Source organism: Pantherophis guttatus, chromosome 3 (assembly GCF_059756535.1).
Source record: "Pantherophis guttatus breed Tessera chromosome 3, ASM5975653v1, whole genome shotgun sequence".
NCBI classification, from domain to species: Eukaryota; Metazoa; Chordata; class Lepidosauria; order Squamata; family Colubridae; genus Pantherophis; species Pantherophis guttatus.
Genome location: NC_142065.1, coordinates 118,252 through 139,437, shown reverse-complemented (window position 1 = coordinate 139,437; position 21,186 = coordinate 118,252). Strand labels below are relative to the sequence as shown.

The 21,186-nt window shown below is 52.4% G+C and overlaps 1 long non-coding RNA gene across 1 annotated transcript; it reads right to left on the bottom strand.

Annotated features, from left to right (window-relative positions):
- Positions 1-4,732: 4,732 nt before the first annotated feature.
- LOC117669586 (uncharacterized) lies at positions 4,733-6,983 on the bottom strand. The gene is made up of 3 exons (XR_004592486.3): positions 6,820-6,983; positions 5,157-5,205; positions 4,733-4,836 (listed from the first exon to the last, which is right to left on the bottom strand). It is a non-coding gene; the product is annotated as an uncharacterized LOC117669586 (long non-coding RNA).
- Between the last annotated feature and the right edge of the window lie 14,203 nt (positions 6,984-21,186).

The following is a 21,186-nucleotide window of genomic DNA, read 5'->3' as shown; positions in this document are numbered from 1 at the left end:
GTGGCTTTTAGGTAGCCTAAATATGTGAGGAATTCAACCATGCAATTACAACACCACGCAGAGAAAGTCTGTGAATCTGGGGCCCCATGGGGCAGCGTTAGGCGATGAGATTGTTTGGATCACAATTTCCACAAGCTCTTGCCAGCGGCATAACTTGTTGGGCTGGTAGCACTTGGAGGATGGCTTCTCTGGAAAGGTGCCCGAGTTGCATCTCACCCTATTTGGGGGTGGCTCCCCCACCCCTCAGCCTGCAAGACATCCTTAATTCAATCTTTATATTTTATTTTCTCACTCTCTCTCTCTCTCTCTCTCTCTCTCTCTCTCTCTCTCTCTCACACACACACACACACACACACACACAGAGTACACACCAGGGGTCCACTGACTACTGGGGTAGTATGAGTCTTTCTGGCATCTCTCCCCCAGCTTGCACAGCCACGGAATGTGGGGGCTCAGCAAAAGGTTCCACCTTGGTCTGGTGGCTCTCTTGCCTGGGAGGAAATCAGGCCCTGCGTGTCCATCAGCTGCCGCCTGGCTTGCAGGGCTGCCTGGGAAGGAGGATCACCCCACAACCCCCTGCTGTGTGGCTCAGGGGAGGGAAGGGCAAGGGCTCTCCTCTGGCTGCCAGCCTCACACGCCATGCCTTCGGCAGCCTCGGAGGAAGCTGCGTTTTTGGGCCACCCGTCCGGCCTTTGCCACTTTGCAGAGAGCACCCCCCCTCCCAGCCTGCAGAGTGGCTGGCATGAACCGCCTCCACCGTCCTGGACCCAAAGGAGGAGCTGGGATGGACGGACAGACAGTCTCTTAGCTATTGCTTTCCATGCTGGGTCCTCTCCTGGATGCGCCCACACTACTTCCCCCAGCCACGGAAGAGCAGCTTGGGGGTCTGGCAGTGAAGCGAAGGACCCCAGTCTTGCTGCACGTTGGGTGCCTTGTGACCGTGACACAAGAATTGGGAAAGTCGGGGAAGTGCTGGAGCAATCCGGGCCACAAAGTGAGCAAGAGCCAGGCAGGAAGGGCTGGGGCAATGCGGAGTATTTGCCAACCTGCCGGTTCCTGGCGCAGCCTGCCAGCCACACGCACACATGCCCCACAGGAGAGTCTCCTTGGCCCAGGATCCCCCCCCGCCCCCCAGTGATCTAGGAGCCTCTGCCTTAACCATCGCTTTGATGCAATCTTCAACCACAAGAGAGTTTCAGTTGCAAAACAGCTGAGGAAGCGTGTGCTGAAGGACATCCCCCCCCAGGGGCGAGTCTCCCCGGAACTGCCCACCATGCACCTTCCTTGGTTTCCAAAGTAGCCCCGCACGTGACCCTAAAAGAGAGAGGCAGCGAAGGCATCTCAGCAGGCAGCAGCCCTGCAGGGAAGTGTGTTTGTGTCGTATGTGTGTGTGTGTGTGATTGCGAAGGGAGATAATGCTTTCCTTCCTGCCTTGCCTGGGGATTTCCAGGGCCTTCATCCTGATAGGAGAGCCAGTACTATGTAGTGGTTACGGCAGCAGCCTAGGAGCCGAGAGACAGTGAGTTTGAGTTCTGCCTTGGGCATGAAAACCAGCTGGGTGACCTTGGGGCAGCCCCTCTCTCCCAGCCCCAGGGAGGAGGAAACTTGCCTCCAGAAACCCTGGCCGAGGGAACTGCAGGGACTTGCCCAGGCACTCACCATAGTTTTTGTGGGCACAGCCTGGAAGGAAGCCTTATTGTACAGGTGATTTTCCCATGCCAAAAGGCCACCCATCTTATTAATCATACGCCGAATGGCAGGACCAGCCAAATAATCATGGGAGGGGAAGAAGCAAGGTGAGAAGATTAAATAATGGCCTGGCACAGGGCTCGGTGCTGGCTCCCACATGGTCAATACCTGACATGCCAGATGCCAAAGGATGGATGTTTGCCCAGGTTTAGGATGGCGTGGTCTAGCAGCCCCAGAGAGACATAGGGAGGATGCTGAGTGCTTCCTCCCTCCCTCTCAGGAGCTCTGGGGAAGGTCTTCGCTGACCGGAGGCTCATCCCAAGCAAGAGCAGAACAGAAGCTATGCGCTATCAGTCCTGCTGCCTTACAGCCTTTTCTAAAAGGCTTCAGTGTAACGCTGGACCCAACTCTCTGCTATAAAGAACATCGGCAGAAATTAATATTAGAAACAACAGACTCCATAAATGATGTGGAGCTAAATGGGGAGCCTTTGCCTCTCCACTCAGGTCTTCCGCATCGGGGATGCTGTGCTCCGCAGCTGAAGATTGGGCCCTGCCCAGTGACCAGCTGCCACCCAGATAAATGGGACACCCGGCTGAACAATGCAGGGCGGGATATGTCACCATGGCCTGTTCGCCGCTGCTGCGGCCCATTCAGCACAGCCCATCCACCATGGCCCGTTCGGCGCAGCCCATTTGGCAAGGCCTGTTTCCCACAGTCTGTTTGCCGATGCTGCCCGTTTGGTGCGACCCATTCACCACCACCGATCCCTGCCGCCTGTAACCGGTTGAAAATGCAATGCGTGGAGGCCAGAAATGCAATGCGCAGAGGCCAAAAACAGCCGAAGGGTGGGGGCTGGAGGGTGAGCAGGGCTTCAGCAACATTCGGTGTATAAGACGCACCACAATTTTCACCCACTTTTAGGGGGAGAAAAAGTGCGTCTTATACTCTGAAAAGTATGGTATTCTAAAATGTAACATAATTTAACATAGACCTTCTTGAATTTCTTATACCTGACAAAATTGACCACAGATCTCCATTGTCTGTGTATCCTATCATTCTGTGTTCTTCCTATATATCCTCACTGCTGCTATCCTTATATTTCCTGCCATATGCTAAATAAATAAATAAACCATGACTTGGAGATGCATGCACATAGGCACGTGCACACACATACACACCTGCACACAGACAGTCCTTCCTGGCCACTTGAAGACTCGGGGGCAGCTGCACTTTCCCCCTCCCCCCACTCCTTGGAGAGGTGGGGAGTGTGCAGGGGTGGAATTCAGCCAGTTTGGACCAGTTCGGGCAAACTGGATGCTAATTTTACATCTGGTTCATCGAACTGGTAGTTGCAAGGACTGGTTGGCCCTGCCCACCCTGCCCGTCCCCTCCCAGGAGTCTCCAGGCAGCCTGTTTTGGATGCCAGGTAAGTGCAAGGCCTGCACAGGGGCTCTGGGTGGGTGAAAAGCGGGCCTCCTGGAAGTTGCGGAAGTCCGGAAACGGGGCTGTTTCCAACCTCCAGAGGGCCTTCGGAGTCCGGGGGAGCCCGTTTTCGCCTTCCCAGATGCTCGAGGAAAGCCTTTGAAGCCTGGGGAGGGCGAAAAACAGGCCTACCGCAAGTCTGAAAATGGCCCCGTTTCTGGCCTCCGGAGGGCTTCAGGAATCCGGGGGAGGCTGTTTTTGCCCTCCTGGAGGCTCGAAGTAAGCCTTTGGAGCCTGGGGAGGGTGAAAACACCCCTCCGTCATGGTGCAGGAGGCCAAATAGGCCACGGCCACCATGGCCACATCCACCCAGCAACCAGGCAGAGAACCAGCTGCTAAAATTTTTGAATCCCACCTCTGGGAGTGTATCCCTCAGATTCAGCAAGGAAGAGGGCTGTGGGGGGCCTCCAGTGGGGAGTCCCTGCCTTCTTTTCCAGGGAGGCTCTTTGCCAGCATACCTTGATGCTGTGTGCTGGGAGACGCCAGTGACAGGTAGACTGAGACTCCCTTCTCCAGAAGCAGTGAGAAGCTGGCATGCCAGGGGTGGCTGCCCTCCACAACATCAAGCGGCAAGATTTGCTAGCATTCCAGGCCGAGGCGGATCAGCCGGGCCCCTGGAACCTAGGCTACAGCCACCTCCCTTCTGTGTTGGCAGCCTGGTCCCCAGAACTGTTGTCTTGTTTCAGGGCAGCTTATTTTGTGGCAGCAGTGAGGAGGGGGAGTCAAGGGCGTCTCCTTCAGGGATGGGCTTTGACCTTCGCTGCTGCTGGCTCTGCTGCCATCCAAGGCTGGGCTATCTGTCCCCCTGGGTTTTCCCCTCGTTGCTCTTCTGTGGGGCTTTCCAGAACTGCTGCTGAGTGCCGGGAGCCAAGCGGCATTTGGGCCACTGTTAAAGGCCCACGTATGTCACAGGGCTCTATAGGACATCACATCCAGGCAGTGCAGGCGGCTGGATGGAGCAGAGCGAACCCCGCAGGGGGAAGAGAGCAAAGTCACAATCAAAAGTCACTGATCTGTCAAGGGGAACCGAGGGGCTGCCTCGAGCCTCTTTCCTTCCTGAAATGGCAAAGCCAACAAAGCAATCATGGGTGCCAACAGCTGTATATTAATCCCAGGTTAACCCTCTATGGATTTAAGCTTGCCCCTATCTCCACGGGGGCGAGTCCCCCTGACAGAAGGGCCACAGCACGGAGGGGGAAGTCAGTCTCTGAGGCCGCACTGACAATGAGAGGCTCCCAGCCCCAGAGAATATCCCTGAGAGTGCTGCCCACCACATTCCAGAGACAGAAAAAGCCTGGCTGTTCACACAGCCTTGCAGATGCCCAGCCTGGGCATGGAAGACCTGTATTGAGGCTTCCTGTCCCCAAAGGCCTTCTCTGCCCAACAGGGAATGGTAGAGTTTGAAGGGGTCCATCAAGTCCAATCTCCTGCTACCTGCATCGTCCAAATGTTGCTGAAAGACCCCCACTTGGGCCGAGAGCTCCACTGCGGACCTCCTCTAAGGGGGAGAAAATGGCGCCATAAAGTCAAAAGACAATACGAGAACCTGACTTGTCACCTGCAGCTCCCACCTCCAATCCCTGCAAGGATACCATTCAGAAGCGGCCTCAGGCCCTTTCCTTCCCACCGGCCTCGGTCAGGAGCCCATCTCAGCCGACATCCCTGATGCAGGAAGAGACCCAAAGTCAAGAGCTGACCTACCTTTGTTGCCTTTGCTCTGGCAACCTGACAACTGCACGTTTCCTCATTCCCACTGGGCAGGTTGTCATCAGCTGTCAGCCCCATCACACTTTGCTTGGGTACACAAGCACAGAACTAGCAAGTGTGCAATCTCTCAATTGAAACGGCCGTACCCAAAAGGTGTTCAGGAACATTCCCTATTCTGCCACAGGCGTGGACTTGAAAGCTAAAAGACCAGCCGCTGTGCCAATATTTAATTAATGATTCTGATCTGTGATGATTTTTTCTACTTCTTCCTTCACCTTTTATTTCTTCGCCCTTTTACAGCTCGACATCGATACCTGGGAAATCCTAGAAAATGTAATAAAAGAATAGGTTTGCAAGCCTTAGAAAGGCACATATGCGGTATTACAAAGAGATCATGCAACTAATTGCTTTCTTTGACACAATGAGATGATTGGTGGACCAAGGAAATGGGGTGGAAGTAGGTTCTATATTCTTCAGTAATAGTAGTCCACGCTTAATGACCACATCTGGGGCCAGCAACTCTGTTGCTGAGCAGCATAGTTGCTAAACGAAACATCAAATGGCTGTGGCTTATGATTTTACTTGCGCATTTTCCATTAACTCTGCTTGCTGGAAGCCAGTTGTGAAGCCACCTATGGTGACCACGTGACCCTGGGACTCTGCATCGGTTGCAAATGCAGGAATTGGTCATAAAGCTTTTTTTCACACTGCCGTAACTTTGAATGGTCACTAAACAAGGTAGTTGGTAAATGAGGACTACCTGCAAGGCATTTGATAAAATAGATACACCCCACTTCTTGATAAACCGGAGGAGTGTGAAATGGATGGTCTCATTTCTCAATGGATTTACAATTGCTGAAGAAGGGTAGCCAACCCATAAGTCTTGAAGGGTTTGTCTCTGCCTGGAGGGAGCTCCGCGGTGGGGTTCCTCAGAGTCCTGCCCTGAGCTCACCAACCTTCAGCATCTTCATACATGACTTAGATGAGGGAACAGAAGTCAGGCTTACAAAATTCGTGGATGACACAAAGCTCGTGGGAGAAACTGCTAGCACCTCAGAAGACAGGTTCAAGGTTCAAAAGAATCTTGACAGACAGGGTCTTATCCACCCGATTTTGTTTGTTGGGAAATGTAAGGTTCTGCACTTAACGGGGAAAAAAGCAAATGCACTAAGTACAAGATAGCAATATCTGGCTTAGTGGCAGCACTTGTGAAAAGGATCTGGATAGGCCATAAATTAAGCACGAGCCAGCAATAAACTGCCACTGCCAAAAGGCCAGTGTCGCCTTGGGTTGCATCAAGAGATGTTATAATGCCAAGATTAAAGGATGTGATTGTTTTGCTCTGCAGTGCTGAAATATGGTGTCCAGGTCTAGTCTCCACAATCCAAAAAGGGGGCTGGGAATCAGAGAGAGCAAAGAAAAGAGGTTGGGGAGGGCTCCGGAGTTTGAATCCCACGAAGGACAGGAATGTGGTGTCATGGTTCCGCGTAATGATCCCAATCAATTCAGGACTGAGACTGTAGCTTTTCTCAAATATCTCATTTATTGGCTACATCATATCGGCATGTTCAAATGTGAAACCAACTCTGAATCATTAACTGTCAAGTATTTGCAAGCGATTGGCACATGTGTCATATAGACACCAGTGGAAGCAGAGAGTGTCTCCACCCCTATGTGGAAAGGAGGGGCTTACCCTGAGTATAAAACCCCCTCCAACCTTTTCCACCTCGCTCTCTCCATCTCTCTCTCTTCATGTTTGTTCCTCATGAGACTTGATCTGTTGTACATAGTTAATATGATTTATCATATGAATAAATACGTTTAAGACATTTATTTATGTATCTGCCTCTGAACTCTTCTATGCTCCTGGGTGTTTCTACGATCCCAACTCCACATTTCCACACTCTAGTATAATTAAAGGAACGAACATTGTCTTACCTGAATGTTCCTTTTCAGGGCACTGCGACTGCAGTCCATAGCCGGGTTTCTTCATCATCACTTTACTTTGACTGGGTGATATTTTAAATTAGTGTCTCTCTTCGTCCTGTGGCCACACCTCTCAGTCCCATAATGCACCAGTCTTTGAACGAAGGCGCGACCACCTAGTAGTAATCAGAAGAAAGGTAAACAGTAGGCGAAACAATAACAAGGCCAGGCAAGGTCAAGGAACAGATAGTCAAACCAAAGAAACAGGGGAGGGAATGGACTGCAGTCGCAGTGCCCTGAAAAGGAACATTCAGGTAAGACAATGTTCGTTTTCCAGAGCACTGCTCCTGCAGTCCATAGTTGGGATAAACCCAAGCTCAGACAACACGGGCGGGAGACTAACAGCCTCCAGAGTCCTGCGCCACGTGAACACTTTGCAGGACTCGACGGCCAAAGGAAGCCTCAGCGGAGGCAAAAGAATCCACCCTGTAATGTCTTATGAAAGGCATCACCGAGGACCAAGTGGTGGCCCGGCAGATGTCCGAAACTGATGCCTGCGTGGCCCAGGCAGCAGAAGTCGCGGCACTACGTGTTGAGTGAGGCAAAATTCCAGAGGGAACCGGCCTAGCCTGATGTTCATATGCCGTAGATATACACGCCTTGATCCATCTGCCCACAGTAGAAGGAGATACTTTTTGGCCCAAGGATCTCGGATGAAAGGAAACCAAAAGTGCTTCCGTTTTCCGGAAGGATTCCGTCCTGTGAATGTAGTGACGAAGGGCCCTGCGGACGTCAAGGATGTGCCAATCCTTCTTACGTTGGTGCTTGGGCGACGGACAGAAATCAGGAAGGATCAGTTCCTGGGCGCGATGAAAATAGGAGTTCACTTTTGGCAAAAAGGCAGGGTCCAGGCGAAGAATAACAGTGTTAGCGTGGAAAATACATAAGTCTTTCCTAATAGACAAAGCTGAAAGTTCCGATATCCTTCTGGCGGAGGTAATCGCCAGAAGGAAGGCCATCTTAAAGGACAAGTGCTCGAGAGATACAGATCCCAGCGGTTCGAAGGGAGGAAGCATGAGAGCTTGAAGAACAAGGGAAAGGTCCCAGGTAGGGTACCGGTGGCAGACGTAGATTCATAGCTCCATGTAAAAAACCTTTGAGTAACGGGTGCTGAGACAACGAGGAGTAAGGCGGGCACCGAATGACTGTGGACAGCGCAGCAGTTTGTCGACGAAGGGTAGAAGGTGATAAGTCTTTGTCCAAGCCAGATTGCAAGAAACAGAGAATGTCAACAATCTGAGCTGACGTAGGGTCCACCAGGTTGTCAGCACACCAAGTGCAGAAAGTCCGCCAAGAAGACTCATATATACGCGATGTAGAAGGTCTTCGAGAAGCCTGTATGGTATCTATGACGGAGTCGGGGAGACGGTCCTTCCGCAGGATGACCCGCTCAAACGCCATACGGCCAATTGGAGCCATCCTGGATCTGGGTGGAAGACGGCTCCCTAGCGTAGAGAGAGACGGTCCGGTGGAATCTCCCACGGAGGGAGGACGGACAGTGCCACGAGGTCTGCATACCATGGTCGACGAGGCCAGTTGGGAGCCACAAGCAGGAGATCCGCTCGTTCCTCCAACAACTTCCGAATCACCTGAGGGATCAGGGGAATCGGAGGAAACGCATACAAGAGGCCGGTGGGCCAGCGGCATCGAAACGCGTTGTGAGCCTCCACCGTCGGGCACGGGTAACGAGTCACAAATCTGGGGAGCTGGGCATTCGTCGGACTGGCGAACAAGTCCACAGCGGGCAAGCCGAAGATGGTGGTGGCCTCTCGAAAGATGTCAGGATCCAGTTGCCATTCTGACTGGTCTATCAGTTGTCTGCTGAGCCAATCGGCTCGGACGTTGTCTACGCCCGAGATGTGATCGGCCCGCAGGGAGAGAACGTGACTCTCGGCCCAATTCAATAACTTCTCCGCCTACAGCATCAGGTCCCTTGATCTCATGCCCCCTTCCTTGTTGATATGGGCCTTGGCTGTAATGTTGTCCGTGAGGACGAGGATGTGGTGACCGTGTAAAAGGGGCTGAAAGTGACAGAGGGCTAGTCGAATCGCCCTCAGTTCCAAAAGGTTGATGCTTAGAGTCTGTTCTGAAGGTGACCAGCGGCCCTGCACCATCTGATCGTGGAGATGGGCCCCCCAGCCCAAGAGACTGGCGTTGGAGGTCAGGGTCAGCCGATCCGGGAGCAGAAAGTGCGAGCCCAGCAGAAGCTTGGGACCCATCCACCAGTTGAGGGACAGGGAAATTTGAGGGGGGAGAGATACCTTGTGTAGAGAGTCGCTGCGACACGTGCGTTGAAATGGAAGGAGGAACCACTGCAATGGTCTCGTGTGCCTGCGAGCCCATGGTATGATTGAAAAGCACGAGACCATTTTCCCCAACAGTTGGGACAGATGGAGGAGAGGAAGAGCGCTTGGATTGAATGAGACGAACCAGGTTGCGGATGCTCTTGACCCTGTCTGGCGAGAGGAAGATCTGGCCCCGAACAGAGTTGATCACCGCTTCCAAATGCTGGAGAGCAGTGGACGGATAAAGGTGACTTTTCGGGAAGTTGATCGAAAACCCGTGATCCTGAAAAACTTCGATGACAAGGGCCAGATCCCGAGACGCTTGACTTCTGGAGGATGACAGGACCAGAATGTCGTCTAGATAGCACAACACTCTCACAGGTATCATTCGGAGAGCAGCCGCCACTACCGTTACCAGCTTTGTGAAAGTCCTTGGAGCAGATGACAAGCCGAAGGGCATCGCACAGTACTGATAGTGGTCCTCCCCAATTTGGAACCGCAGATATTGAGATCGACTGACTGGAGGAAGTCGCCACATCGTATCCCGGTAAGGATGGATCTCAGAACCGACAGATTCAACTGCTTTAAGTTCAGGCTGGCCCTCCAACCCCCCGAATGCTTTGGGACCAAAAAGAGCGTGGAATAGAACCCCTTGCCATGTTGATCCGGTGGAACTGGCTCTATTGCATGGATGTGGAGAAGGTGGAGAACCTCTTTCCGCAATAACAGTTCCTTGTCGGGGGACAGGTGAGCTGGGCAATGGATGTAACGAGACAGAGGGTGACCCAGAAATTCGATGGACAGTCCGGAGGAAACCATTCGAAGAATCCAAGCATCCTTGGTTGACTGTTCCCATTGGTGGCTGAAAAGTTGCAGACGACTGCCAATGGGATCCTGCAACCTGCAGTCATTTTCCTCGACGGGCTTGTTTGAAGCCTGAATCTCGGTAAGGACGTTTGGCACTGTTGCTCCTGGATCTGTCCCGAAAACGCTGTCTATCCGAGAGTCGGTCAGTTCCAGGAAAGAAGGCATGTTGGGAATAGGGGCCCCCTGGACCCGATGAAGTCCGAAAGGGCTGGCGCTGGGAATATGGTGTGTAGCGCCGTTCTGGTCTGCGGTATGAGGATGCCGGCATAACCTTCTGTTTGTCCTTGTCCTCAACGAGAACAGGGTCAAGGGCGGGGCCGAAGAGGTTCGGGGCCGTATATGGAGCCGCTGCCAACTTCCATTTTGCTTTAGCATCAGCTCTCCAGTTTCTGAGCCAAAACAACCGGCGAGATGTCACAGAGGAAGCTAAAGCCCGTGAGGCGAACTTCACCAAGTTTAACGAGGCATCCGCCGAATATTCAGTGGCGGCCACTATTTTGTTTATATCCTGGTGAAGGCGCGTATCTTCAGGGGGGAGCCTCTCCTGAAGTTGCCTCAACCAAAGCAACGAAGCTCTATTAAAGAACGACGTAGCAGTCGCAGTCTTAATAGTCCAGGCAAGGGACTGATGTTCAGATTTCCTGTCCTCCGATTTGAGAACATCCAACGAATCCGAGGACAAAAGCGAAGATGAAGAGAGATTTGCAATCGGAGGGTCGACCAAAGGAAGTGCTAGTAAGGCGTCTAGCTCCGGGGCCCCACAAGACAGCTTTTTGTCCAGGCTAGTGGGACCCATCAAGGAACCCGGTTGAGACTAGGGGGACTGTAGAAAATCCGAAAAAAGTTGAGGACAGGGAATGTAATCCTTCCCTGGTTTCGATGACGAAAACAAGGCGTCGTGAGGAGCCGACACACAGGACGGATCAGTAGATGGGACCCCCATATTGGTGGTCTGGCGAGCCTTGTGGAGCAATGATTTAAATAACGAAGGCCTGAATAAGCCGGAGAAGGCAGGGGTGTCTGGCGGAAGGCTCTCATCCTCCGAAAATTCCATGTCCTCCATCATTTCCTCCTCATGGTCAGACTCGTCCGAGGAAGCGTGGGCCATCCGAGATGGAGATTTGGAACGCGCCTGGGCCGTCGAGCAAGAAGCAAGGAGAGGGGTTGACTGAGGCTCCTGCAAGGAAGATTGTTGAATCCCAGCTGCCAGCAGGGAGGACAAGGCATTGGACAAAATAGCCTGGAAGTCCGCCTGGGCAGGCAAAAGCTGTCCATCTGGTCCCCAAAGACCAGCAGCAGTCGGAGTAAAGGTCGCCTCCGCCCGACGTGGAGATGGGGGAGGGCTTTCGCTGAGGCCAACCGAGAAACATCAGGCAAAGATAGGGAGGTCCTCTTGGAAAGGACGCGAGGAGTACCTGAAGTCGCTCTAGAGGTGGCACAAGCACTATCCAAGGCAGGATCTCCGTGAGAAGGTGCAACCTCAGGAACCAAGGAGGGATGATCATGTGGGGCCAACTGTTGGTCAGTTTGAAAAACGGAAGCCAACCTGGCCTGCCTGGCTCTGTCGTACTGCTGCTCAAGAACCCTGTGGCGACGTTGGGCATCTTTATCCGCTGCTAAAGAAGGCCTGTGCTGGTGAGAATCAGCGGAGGTAGAAGCAGAACGACCCCGAGAGGTTGACCAATGTTTGGTCTGCGCTCTAGGAGGGCTGGGCTCCAGCTCCGGGTCGGAGGACAAGTAGGAGTCCACCATCTTGAAGAGGTGACAAAATATCAGAGGCCTTTATTTATTTATCCTCTTTTTTTTTTTTTTTAAACGGTGTAAAAAAGGGGAAAAAAATGAGGAAATTGAACTATGTACAGGAGAGATGAGTAATCGCAATGGCTGAGGAAGCCGGCGATGGAAACAGCAGGTGTAATCACTAAGCACAGTGACGAGGCTCAATGACCTGTCACGAGGTTGCCAGGCAAGCCCTCAGTCCCAGCACATCTGGGCAGCAAATGGGGCAGTATTAGATCAAAGGCCAAATAAACAGACTCCAACAAACAGAGCACAAAATGGCTGTCGTAAATGAGTTCAGTGAGACGACCAGCCTGAAGGAAATCAAAATGGCCGCCGAGCACGCTGTCAAAATGGCGGCCGCAAGCTTGAACAGTCACAGGAACCAGCCCAGGAGGCAAGGACAGCGGCGGCAACAACAAACGGCCCAAGGATCAAAGTAGCTGTCCAAAGCGGCAACAGGTAAGTAAAGGCGCCGCCTGAAGGACGGACGCCGAGATCGCTCACCGCCTGCGGAGCGCAGACCTTCCAAGGTGATTCCACTGACGAGAAAAAAACCAAGCAGGAGACAGCCGATCCGAAGGGGAGAATTATTGCCAGCCGCACAGGTGAAGCGGAACGCTGGCCGTACCTCAGAGCCTGCAGGGCAAACCGTGCAAGAGCTCCGGAGCCGCCCCTAGGAGAGCCAAAGGTCTGAGTCGAAGGTGTGTGTGTGTGTGTGGGGCAAAACGGCGGTCCGCAAGCCCCGCGCTCACACCGGCGGCTGAAAGAAGCACAGGGAACCGCCCCAAAGGATTGGAATCCCAAGCTGCTGTCTGACGGCCGTCAGACGTCCCGGAGGAAGGCGGACTGGAGCCCCAGGTCCGTCACTTACTCCCAGCAGCTTCTCCAAAGGCTCTCACTGACCAAGGATGTAGTAATCAAAGAGAAAATAAAAGCCTAATTGCAAGAAGCCTAACAAATATTCCAATTCAGATCACGAAGAGAAACAGAACACACCAGTCTTTAGTGACTGAGTGAAAAGACTGGTGCATTATGGGACTGAGAGTCGTGGCCACAGGACGAAGAGAGACACTAATTTAAAATATCACCCAGTCAAAGTAAAGTGATGATGAAGAAACCCAGCTATGGACTGCAGGAGCAGTGCTCTGGAAAATAGACGCTACCCAACCCCCCTAGTCTCACAGGTCACGTTAACCAACCAGGCAGGTGACGAGCCTCCCGGCACTCACAACTGTTGTGAAGGCACATTGAGCTGACCTTGGTTCTCACAAGCCTTATCGCTGTTACATCAGGCGCTTCAGAGGAAAACATTCTATACCCCATAGGTTCCCCGTCCTCACCCCCACCCCCCCGTGCACGGCAACTAAGAAACGAAGCAAGAAAATGATGGTTTCAGCTAAAGTCGTTTCAAGAGCTGACTCATGATCTGCTTAGCCCAAGAAAGGCTAGCAGTCTTCCAATACTTGGAGGTCTATTCCAGGAGGTGAGGAGCGGGTTGGTTCATTCCGCAGGACACCAGGCGGTAAGACCAGAATCGGCGGGTGAAGGAGGAGCTTTGCAGAGGGAGCTCAAGCCAGAAACCCCGTGAAGGGAAACTGCCTGATGAGCAGTGGGACAGCCTGGCTCCCCGAGTCATGAGGCCCCGTGAAAGTGCCGGTTCCAAGAAAGGGTGGGACAGCCGTTTGTCCAGGACAGACCAGGGATCCTCTGCTGGGCAGGAGATTGGACTAGGTGAACTCCCAAGACACCTTCCAACCCTTAGGGATTCCCCCCCTCCCCAAGATGAGTTTTCTGAAGAGGGCACCCCGGAGATGGGGCAATGGACTGTGATTGCACTCAGGACAGCTGCCCCAGAGACCAAAGACTGCCCTGGGAGCAGGACCCTGGCCCCTCGTTCCCTGGTTTCCCCTTCCCTCTGCCAGACCCCATTCCAGCCTTAACACAGGTAGTTTCAGTTTGAAGTTACAACAGCACTGAAAAAAGCATCTTATGACCAGTTTCCACGCATATGACCATTGCAGCCCCCCACCCCCCTTACAATCAAAGTTCTGGCACTTGGCAATGTATTTATGACACTGGCACTGTCCTGGGATCACGTGACCCCGCCCCCCCGTTGGTGACCTTCTCAGCAAAGTCAATGGGGGAAGCCAGATTCCCTTAATGACCGCATGATTCATTTAACAACTGCAGTGGTTAATTACACTGTGGCAAAAATGTTTAATTACTGTGGCAAAAACGATCATAAAATGGAGCAAAATTGACTTAACAACTGCCTTGTGTGGCAACAAAACTTTTGGGCTCCATTGTGGTCATAACTAGTTGTATGAGCTTGAGGGTTATACAGGGGTGTCAGTAATAATTGTATCCTCTATTTACTTCTGGTTTGTTAATTTTTATTGCAGATGGATCTGGTGGGAGGCACCTCATGAATAAGATGCCGGCATTTGGATTTGCTCCATGGTTGACCTGAGGGAGAGGGAGAGGGAGAGGGAGAGAGAGAGAGAGAGAGAGAGAGAGAGGGAGGGAGGGAGGGAGGGAGGCCCTGGGTCACCCAGCCAGTTTCCAGGGTGACAGATCTCCTAACCCAGCACCTTTAACTCTGAGCTGCCTTTTCCTGAGTGCCCCCACCTTCAGGTAAATCTCCCACCTGGGGTGATGAAGACACCCCCCCCCACCGTTGGTAGTGGCCAGGCCCTTCCTTGGAGTTATTAATATTGGTGAAAAAAAGACCACCCCTTGATTGCCTCTCCTCCCTGTGGCCAAGTGTGTGAAGGCCCCCCCCCCGCCCTCCCCTTTCTCCTCCATGTGTGGCTTCCCCTTGCCTGTTGCAAGACCTCTGATGAGGAAAGCGGTCAGCCAGTGAGGACATGCTCCTCCTCAGCCCCCCTCCCTGCCTGGCTTCTCTTCCCTGTCCCAGTGCCACAGAGCAGCCGGCTGAACCCCTGCCGAGCGGCTGCCAGATGCTGCTGCTGCTGCTTGTGGCTTCCTGACGGGTTGTGCAAGGCCAGATCCTTTCCCCTCCTTCAGCAGCTCAGAAAGCCTCTGGGAAGACTGGGCCTCTCCCTTGGCCTGGCCTTTCTGAGGAATCAACAAAAAGGAAGGAAGGAAGGAAGGAAGGAAGGAAGGAAGGAAGGGAGGGAGGGAGGGAGGGAGGGAGAAAGAGGGAAGGGGAAGCCCCAGGGGATAGGCGGCCTTCCTTGACCATCAGCCTGAGGGCCGCTGCAAACACATGGCTCAAGGGCTGGTCCAAGATGTACTCACAGCTTCAAGGCAAAGCTGGATGTGTGTGGCTGGGGATGATGGGAGTGGTTGTTCCACACATGGAGGAAGACACCGCGGGGGAGCAATGACCAGGCAGTCAGCCTGCTCTCCACTTGGGGGAATGCTGCCCAGCGATTGTGGCTGGCGGCCTCAGGCCACTCACCTGGCTTCTCTCCTGGAAGGCACGCCACACTCCTCCAGCTTGTCCAGGACTGGCACCTGGGAGCCATGGGAGAGGCTGCACCATCACAGGCCAGGAGGGCAGCAGCTGCTGGGACTTCCCTCCTCCCCTTCTCAGGCTGCCCTTTCAGACCTTGCCCACTTCCCTACCACCACCCGGCCCAGATGGCTGGCCATGGAGGCTGAGCTGGTGGGGGGCTGGGACTGGGGAGGCCAAAGGAAAGGCCCTTGATTCTTGGGTCTGGGGGAAGATGCTGGGTTGAGGGGTCCTCAACACATTGCTCTGAAACTCCAAGCTTTGGTCAGGCTGCAACTCTCTGCATGCTCAAGGGCCATGCAGGAAATCTGGCTGAGAGTTCTTTTTGTGTATTTGGGACTCGTTAAATACGGTCACTCATGCTCTCGTTACTTCCCACTTGGACTACTGCAATGCTCTCTACATGGGGCTCCCCTTGAGGAGCACCCGGAGGCTCCAGCTGGTCGAATGCGGCCGCGCGGGTGGTTATGGGAGCAACATGGCACTCCTGTGTGACCCCCCTCCTGCGCGAGCTGCACTGGCTCCCAGTGGTCTTCCGGGTGCGCTTCAAGGCTTTGGTTACCACCTTTAGAGTGCTCCATGGCATTGGACCGGGGTATCTAAGAGACCGCCTCCTGCTACCAATAGCCTCTCACCGACCAGTACGCTCCCATAGAGAGGGGCTCCTCAGGGTGCCATCGGCCAAACAGTGTCGACTGGCGGCCCCCAGGGGGAGAGCCTTCTCTGTGGGGGCACCTACCATCTGGAACGAGCTCCCCCCAGAGATACGGAGGATCCCGGACCTGCGCACGTGTCGCTGTGCTCTCAAAACTTTTCTGTTTCAGCAAGCTGGCCTGGCCTAACTCCCATCTTTTAAATTTTTAAATTCGTGATTTTACAAATTGGGTGTTTTAATCTGTGTTTCGGCCGAAATATTTAATAATTTTAAGGGATTTTTTAATATTTGTATTATCTGTATTTTATCTTGGCTGTTCACCGCCCTGAGTCCTTCGGGAGTAGGGCGGTATAGAAATTTGATTAATAAATAAAAATAAAAATAAAAGTATGTGTCAGGCCCCTCTTTTCAATCTTTTCTTTCTCAAGAAGGCTGCATTGTGGGATGATCTTTGGTGGGCTGCTGCCCAAATGGGGCCAGTGAGGGGGGGGGGCCATAGCTGGACCCAAGGGAGGTTCCCTCACCCTCTTGGAGGTGGGAGACCCGCCCACGGTGGGAAAGTGCCTGGAGGACGAGGGGCTAGGCTCATCTTTCCTCTCCCCAGCCTCCTGGCCCAGGTTCTCCCCATGGAAAGTTCTGACTTCAGGGGATGTTCTGATTCCAGGGCTAGCCAGGCATGGAAGAGCAGCCAAGCCAGCAGCAGGAGTGGTGCAGAACCAGGTTGAACCAGAATCATGCCCAGGAGAAAAGTCTGCGGGGAAGGGAGGCAGGCGGGACCAGAAGCAGCAGACCCAGTCCGCTGTCCAGGTGGGCATGAGGAGCGGCTGCCTCCCACCTGCAGGATTGGCTGTGTTCTGACCTAGGCTTCCTTAGAAAGTAAACACAAACTTAGTTCTGGCAAACCTCTTTAATTCATACGGCTGTAAATGACTTTCATTTACCGTCTGCAAGGCTTGATAAACAGTCTTTCAGAGGAAGGCTATCAACACCCACCTATCTCACGTGGAACGCTGCCAAAGAGCTAATTTCCAGATGCAGGGCAAGGCTTGGTACAGAGTCACAAACAGAAGTTTCAAATCTTGAATCGGTTGTATACAAAAACTACTGTATTTTTCAGAGCGTAAGATGCACCTTTTTCCCCTCTAAAAGGGGCTGAAAATTTAGGTGCATCTTATACACTGAATGTAGCCCCACCCACCCACCCACTGGCCCCCATTCGTTGGCCTCTGCCTCCCAGCAATTTACCTCCTTGCAGCAAGCAGAAACAGCCCATTTCAGCTTCAGCACAGCCTAATTAGCACAAGTTGATTGTCTGTTGGATCCCTCCCGACTCTCAGCTGTTTTGCATGGGCCTCTGCTGCTTGCTGCAAGGAGGTAAATTGCTGGGAGCAGATTTTTTTTTTGTGCTAATCAAGCTATGCTGAAAATGAAAATGAAAGTAAAGCAAGCTATTTGCTGTAACGAGGCAAAGGCAGATTTATTTTTCTTGTTTTCCTCACCAAAAAAGGTAGGTGTGTCTTATACTCTGAAAAATACGGTAATTGCTTCCTGCAAAAGCTCATGTCCCATTCGCTTCTCTTTTATGTCTTATGGGAGGGGACAATCATCTCCAAGCCTTACTCCCAAGTCGATCCTATTTCGTTAATTTGTTCCTAACTCCTGGCAGCTCTGTGCATGCGCACACTGGGAACAGGCACATACTGTTCTTCTGCCTCGCTGATGTCAGACTCCAGAGACTCCGGAGGCAGCAAAGAACTACCAGATGGCCTTGGCCCCCTCTCTGCCTCCGACTCAGAGCCATCGTCTGAGCCTTCCCCAGACTCCAGGACTGGCCCATGTTCCTCCCCAACCTCCTCACTGTCCGAATCTGCTGCCAGCTCTGCTGGCTGGCCACAACAGGTTGCCCCAACAAAGGGGTTGGGGGAACTCGCTATGATTCTGAGATTCTTTCCTTGATTAAATGCTGTCAGTTAAAATCCACCGATAATATATGTGAATCTTCAATTATTTTTTTTATGCCAGTGTGCATCTCTTTGCATTTAACCTAGGTCCTCCAGATGCCTCCTCAGCCAACTGGGGAGCCCCTCAAGGAGCTCTTGCAAGCCGGCCAAGCTCTGCAGAAGGACGCCTGGCCCCTCGATCCCTTCAGGGCTCCCCTCTGCAGGTGACATGCTAAGCGTCTCTCCAGCTGAAGCACGACCTTTGCTCCCCTCTGTGTCATGGCCCCAGGACCACCAGCCTCCTCTTTATCCTCTGGGGGCTGAGTTGGCTCATGTGCCTTTGTGGAGGGAATTGACGGTGCACCCCGGCCTGCTCCAGCGGGTCCCACCTCTGTCCTACCCACTAGGCTGCCATAACCAGTGCAGGAAAGGCTCCCTGATGGGCTAGGATGCATTGTGGTTGAAGGGATGAAAGCCCCGGGGTTCTTAGAAGGCTCTCCTAGATCTGGAAAGATGGCAGAGAGATCAGATGAGAGATCAACAACAGCCTGGGTCCAGTGATCTGAGCCTGCCAGCCATGTCCTCCCTTCTCCGCCTTCTCCTTCGAGAGGAGAGAGATCCTTCTGGGCTGGCCATGCTGAGCCAGCCACCTCCTGTGGGAGGCATTACCCTCATCCCCAGTCCTGCTCCGTGAAGCTGCACAGGCCAAGCAGGCTCAGGCAGCAGATGGAGAGGGGTGGGGTGTGTGTGCCAGGTGATGCTTCAGCCAAGCTGACTCTGAGTAGGGCTGCGTTGCAGTGGGGGAGGCAAAGGCATCCAGAGCCCTCTGGGGCTGCTGCTGGCTGGAATGCTGCCCAGCGATTGGGGCCGGCGGCCTCAGGCAGCTCACCTGGCTTCTCTCCTGGCAGGCACGTCACACTCCTGCAGCTTGTCCAGGACTGGCACCTGGGGGCCATGGGCCTCAGGCAGACTGTCTCCCCAGATCTTTGCAGAGCCGACGTCCCACTGCCTGAGCTGGCAAAATTACCTGTAGGTCTTGGGTCAAGACAACCGGAGCCCAAATGAATACACGCCTTGCAAGAGGGAGGGGGGTTCTCTTCCAGCTAGTGGCAATCATGTCAAAAACACCCCAAGCAAGACGTTTGCAGGGAGGCTGACTGTCCCATGCCTCAGAGCCACACAAATCATCATTAAGGAGAAGAACACGAAGGAAATGCTGTTTCACCTGAATTTCTTGAAGGCAAAGTCTTGTGTTACAGCAACCAAAAGGTTTTGCCAGCACCAGGGATCTCCTATCTTTCCCAAGGACATCTCAAAAGTGACCGGACCGGTGTGGTTACAGCTCTGCTCTGCCTGGCTCAACACAGCCGCTTAACGTTGGGGGAGGGGGGGTGCCTCCGCCTGGCGCTCCCCTGCAGCAAGATCCCCTCCTTCTAGAGCTCTCTGATGCCCGAGACTGAGGATGTCGTTTAGTCAAATCCCTCCTTGGGTTTGTTCAAATCCTCCTGCTTTGCTCACAGGGACCGTGTGCCCACTGGCATTTTGGCAGCCTTCCCTGAAGTGCCAACTCTGCCGAACATTTAGCTGCTTATAAACTAGTCCTGGCTGTGCCAGGGAAAGAGCCAGCAAGGCATTGTGAAGAGAAGGGATGGCGGTTCGGGAGAGGTCCCAGGTCCTCCTCTCACGAAAGGCTCCCTGATGGGTTAGGATGCGTTGTGGTTGAAGGGATGAAAGCCCCGGGGTTCTTAGAAGGCTCTCCTGGATCTTTGAAAGATGGCAGAGAGATGCACCCTGGAGACTCACCCTTCTACCCATCCAACAAGACCGGGCATGGACAGAACGCTAATTAGACTAAAATGGGTTAGGCACCTCACTTTATGTTATGGATTTCTGAAAGATGGGCATGCTGCCACAATAGAAAGCAATTCTTGGTGGCTGCGGCGGAGACCTTGTGGACAGAGAGGTGGGGAGCTGTCTTGTGAGTAACTGACAGCAAACCCCCGACTCTCCAAAGATGTAGAAAATCTTCTTTCCCTGTCAGTTGAGCATCCAGGGCAGAGAGTGTTCATGAGCAAAAGGGACTTCTTGGTGCTTCAGCAGTCCAAACCAAGAACTCAGCCTAGAGATAGCTGGACCTGGGGGCGGCAGTGGGAGGCTCGTCCTCCTGCCCGCCCACAAAGCCTCCTTAAAGCCTCAGCTTTGGGCATGTGCCCTGCCTCTGCCCTCCTCCTTGGCTCTACATAAGGCTTCCCAGGATGAGAAACCACCCCTCTTCTCTGCCAGAGCAGTGATCTTACTCCTGCAGGAGGGGGAGGGGAGTTTAGACATCAGTTAATCCAGGGTAATCCAGCTGGGGGGTTTCTTGGCAAAGCTCTCCTCCCTCAACCCTCTTCTCCAGCCCCCACCCCTGCCCATCTTCAGAGCAGCCCTTATGCTTAGTAAGCGCTGAGTCTGCAGGCACTAATCCTCCAGCTCTTACTCACAAGAACTGCTGGTCTTTCCCCTTCAAACCAGTGGCTCATACAGAACAATAAAACCTCACCCGTCAATCAAAACACATCATTCCCAGGAGAGAAAGAGTAAAAGATGACCACAACCGGTGTGGTCCAGTGTATTATTCAAACCCAGCCCTCAGCCTGGAACCTTGAGTTTCGACAACCCAAGCTGAGGACTAAAGATTTTTTGTATATATATATACTCGATTCTAACAATGATTATATAGAATCGAGTATTCCTACTTGTAGGATCCACTGCAATTGACTAAGAATGTAAGAATATGTAAACAATAAGTAAATAACATGTATATATGATCATAAAGAATTCTGTATGATTATATGTAATATCTTTCAAATCAAATATAATGCAAGGAAGCAATACCATAGCAGTAAATAATATATAAGTAAATAACATGTATATATGTATTAACACCACGGAACCGGAAATGTTTGAATTGTATTATCATATTTCACAATAAAAAACTTAAAAAAAAATAAAGATTTTTTGTATTTGCAACTCACAGAGAGATTTAAAGCCGATAAGAAAAGCTGGTAAGAATGGGCACAAAATTTTGAGGAACCAATAATGATGGAAACATGGGAAAGGATCTGGGTAAGAAATGTAAAATTTACGCAAGCTCAAAATTTGAGAGAAAATTTTTATAAATTGTTTTATAGATGGCATTTGGATCCCAAAAAGTTAGCTTGTATGTACTCAAAACTTACAACCCAAATGTTGGAGATGTGATTATGTTGATGCTACCTATTTTCATGCTTGGTGGATTTGTAAAAAAGTTAAAGCATTTTGGATAAAAAT